Genomic DNA, 4,411 nt, shown 5'->3' with positions numbered 1-4,411 from the left:
GAAAGTGGAGTCGCAGGTAGATAGGATAGTGAAGGCGGCGTTTGGTATGCTTTCCTTTATTGGTCAGAGTATTGAGTACAGGAGTCGGGAGGTCATGTTGCGGCTGTACAGGACATTAGTTAGGCCACTGTTGGAATATTGCGTGCAATTCTGGTCTCCTTCCTATCGGAAAGATGTTGTGAAACTTGAAAGGGTTCAGAAAAGATTTACAAGGATGTTGCCAGGGTTGAAGGATTTGAGCTACAGGGAGAGGCTGAACAGGCTGGGACTGTTTTCCCTGGAGCGTCGGAGGCTGAGGGGTGACTTTATAGAGGTTTACAAAATTATGAGGGGCATGGATAGGGTAAATAGACAAGGTCTTTTCCCTGGGATTGGAGAGTCCAGAACTAGAGGGGCATAGGTTTAGGGTGAGAGGGGAAAGGGACCTAAGGGGAAACTTTTTCACACAGAGGGTGGTACGTGTATGGAATGAGCTGCCAGAGGAAGTGGTGGACGCTAGTATAATTGCAACATTTAAAAGGCACCTGGATGGGTATATGAATAGGAAGGGTTTGGAGGGATATGGACCGGGTGCTGACAGATGGGATTCGATTGGGTTGGGATATCTGGTTGGCATGGACTGGTTGGACCGAAGGGTCTGTTTCCATGCTGTACATCTCTATGACTCTGTCATATTCTCACGGACTCCAGGTAGGGTCTAAACAGTGGTTTGTGTAAACACAGCATAACTTCAGTGTTTTTCGATTTAAAGACCAGCATTCCTTTAGCAATCCTGACTAACTGTTTTTGGCATTGTTAAGAAATATTCACATAAACTCCAAAGTCTCTTTGAACATCCACTGTACTTAACTTCTCACTATCTAGAAAGTATCCTGATCTGTCCTTTGTCAGTCCAAAACAGACAACCTCACACTTAATTACACTGAAGTCCATCTGCCACAGTGTTGCCGATTCTCCTAGTCAGTAACTTCATGCTACCATCTACATTGCCTGCAGTAGACTTTGTGTGTCATCAGCAGATGTGGGTATCTAAATTGCTATGGCATCATCCAAGACATTGAGCTGCTGCTTTCTCGAGATGTACAACACAGAAACAGACCCTTCAATCAACTCATCCATGTGGACCAGATATCCTAATCTAATCTAGTCCCATTTGCCAGCACTTGGCCCGTATCCCTCTAAACCCTCCCTATTCACGTCCCCATCCAGATGCCTTTTAAATGCTGTCATTGTACCAGCCTCCACCACTTCCTCTGGCAGCTCATTCCATACACGCACCACCCTCTACGCGAAAACGTTGCCTGTTTAAATCTTTCCCCTCTCACCCAAAACCTATGCCCACCAGTTCTGGATTCCCCACCCCCAGGGAAAAGACTTTGCCTATTTACCCTATCCATGCCCCTCATGATATTATAAACCTCTATAAGGTCACCCCTCAGCCTCCGACGCTCCAGGGAAAACAGCCCCAGCCTGTTCAGCCTCTCCCTGTAGCTCAAACCCCCCAACATCCTTGTAAATCTTTACTGCACCCTTGCTAGTTTAACAACATCTTTCCCAAAGCAGGGAAACCAGAATTGCATGCAGTCTTCCAAAAGTGGCCTAATCAACGCCCTGTACAGCCACGACGTGATCTCCCAATTCCTATACCCAATGCACTGACCAATAAAGGAAAGCATACCAAACGCCTTCTTCACCATCCTATCTACCTGCGACTCTACTTTCAAGGAGCTATGAACCTGCACTCCAAGGTCTCTTTGTTCAGCAACACTCCCCAGGCCCTTAACATTAACTGTATAAGTCCTGCCTGATTTGCCTTGCCAAAATGCAACACCTTGCATTTTGCTCACTAGGATGAACTTATCAATTAAGCGACTGAGTAAATATAATGGGAAAACAAGAGGGTGTTGTGACAGAGTGGTTAGTGTTTCTACTCCTGGGGCAGCAAGTCCAGGTTCACATCTCACCTTAGAGTGCGACGGCCATGGAGGTATGTTACAGGCTGACTGAAAAGAAATTAACAGAGGTGGAAGTGAATGTGGCATTAACTGTGTGATTGTGTCGTCTCTTATAATCTCTTATCCACAACGAAAAGGTTTCTTGAGTTCCAGTTTAATAGCAACGAGCTTAAAGTCATTGAGTCATGCAGCACGGAAACAGACCCTTTGGTCCAACCAGTCCATGCCAACTATAATCCCAGACTAAAGTAGTCTCACCTGCCTGTGCTTGGCCCAGATCCCTTTATTGTTCATGTACTTATCTAAAGGTCGAGAATTAAGAATTGCTTTGAATAAAGTGGGAGAGCCACACGGATCAACACCACAAGGTAAATGATGAATGGGAAGAGTTCAAAAATAATGTTTGTATTTGAGAGAGCAGCCCTCTATGGTCCAATTAGATTCGATTTCCCACAGTGCGGAAACAGGCCCTTCGGCCCAACAAGTCCACACCGACCCTCTGAAGAGTAACCCACCCCTAACTAATGCACCTAACACTATGGACAATTTAGCACGGTCAATTCACGAAACCTGCACATCTTTGGATTGTGGGAGGAAACCGGAGCACCCGGAGGAAACCCACGCAGCCACGGGAAGAATGTGCAAACTCCACACAGACAGTCGCCCGAGCCCAGGACCCTGGCACTGTGAGGCAGCAGTGCTAACCACTGAGCCACCGTGATGCCCCATAGTCTGGTAAGACTGGTGGCACAACAACAACAACATGAAGAGGGATTGAGCACTTTAAGCCGAGACTCTCCAGAATTTAGCGGAATGGGATCTAACTGAGGTATAGAATGTGCTAAAGGGCATTGACAAAGCAGAATGTAGGCAAAAAAAACGTTTCCCCATGCAGTACAATCTCGAAGGAGAGGTCGTAGTTTTAAGAGAAGAGGTAGCAGATTTAAAACAGAGATGAGGAGCAGGTACTTCTCCTCAAAGGGTCATGATTCAGTGGAATTCACTATCCCAGAGTGTACCGTAATCTGAGTAGGTTTAAGAGTCACAGATTCATCCAGTACGGAAACAGACCCGTCAGTCCAACTCCTCCGCACCGACTAGACATCCTGATCCCGTTGGCCAGCATTTGGCCCATCCAACCCCTTCCCATCCGTGCACCCATCCGGATGCCTTTTTAATGTCATTAGATGTGCCCGCCTTAAGGAAGAATTCTAATTAGTAATGAGTTGAAGGGTGGACAGCAGAGTGGAGCCGAGGCCGAGATGAGATGGCGGAGCAGCCTGGAGGGGCTGAATTACCCGCTCCTGGTCTTAGTTCTTACACGAGACGACCAACACGTTACGATTCACACTATCCCCACCCACCCGACCCCCAACATTGGCTACTGCAGGAGCTGCTGAAATGATAAAACAGTAAAGAGTACCATTGCGTTTTTCTGCATCTGGACGACTGCCATATCTGGGCTGGTTCTGTGAGGGTGACCTGTGGACACAGACAAGGTCATGGCTGTGAACAGCTGGCAAGAGTTCAGATGGCAGACGGCCGCTATCACACAGAGGACGGTCACGTTCCCACGTTCGCCGGTCTCGGTGCCTCTGTGGTCAGGTTTGGAGGACGGTGTGCAAACCTATCAATGGATGGACCTTCCGCGGCTACGATGGCGTCTGCGGTCGAATAGCCCAACCACACACCAGTCACCGCTCAAAAGACAGAAGAGTAATGGAGCACTGACAACAGATGCACTAGTTTCTAAGTGTATATCCAGAAAGAATATTAACAATACATTCACAGGGTGAACATCCATAAACAAACCTCACCTCCACCAGCCGTTAGCTCACACGTGTGGAGAGTACTCTGTAAAGAAACCTTCCTTTCCAGTCTTAATTCCGAAATCCCTGGGTTCAACGTCCCATGCCACAGACTGAACCCTAGAATGTTGGAGGGGACAAATGCTGAGGGGGCTCCACACTGATCAGCTTAACAGAGCGTCAGAGAGATGGCATGTCTGACAGCGCTGACACTCCGACACTGCAACGCTCCCTCAGCACTGACCCTCCGACAGTGTGGCACTCCCTCAGCACTGACTCTCCGGCAGCGCCTACTCCCTCAGCACTGACCCTCCAACTGTGCCCGCTCCCTCAGCGCTGACCCTCTGGCAGTGCAGCACTCCCTCAGCACTGACCCCCTGACAATGCCCACTCACCTTGCACTGACCCTCCAACTGTGCCCGCTCCCTCAGCACTGATCCCCAACATTGCCCTCCCTGATCACTAACCCTCCAAAAGTGTAGCGCTTGCTCAGCGCTGACCCTATGACAGTGCCCACTTCCTCGGCGCTGACCCTCCAACAGTGCCTGCTCCCTCAGAGCTGACCCTCCGACAGTGCCCACTCCCTCAGTGCTGACCCTCCCACAATACCCGCTCCTTCAGTGCTGACCCTCCCACAATGCCCGCTCC

Source organism: Chiloscyllium plagiosum, chromosome 51 (assembly GCF_004010195.1).
Source record: "Chiloscyllium plagiosum isolate BGI_BamShark_2017 chromosome 51, ASM401019v2, whole genome shotgun sequence".
Classification (NCBI taxonomy): domain Eukaryota; kingdom Metazoa; phylum Chordata; class Chondrichthyes; order Orectolobiformes; family Hemiscylliidae; genus Chiloscyllium; species Chiloscyllium plagiosum.
This window is presented reverse-complemented; position numbering follows the sequence as displayed.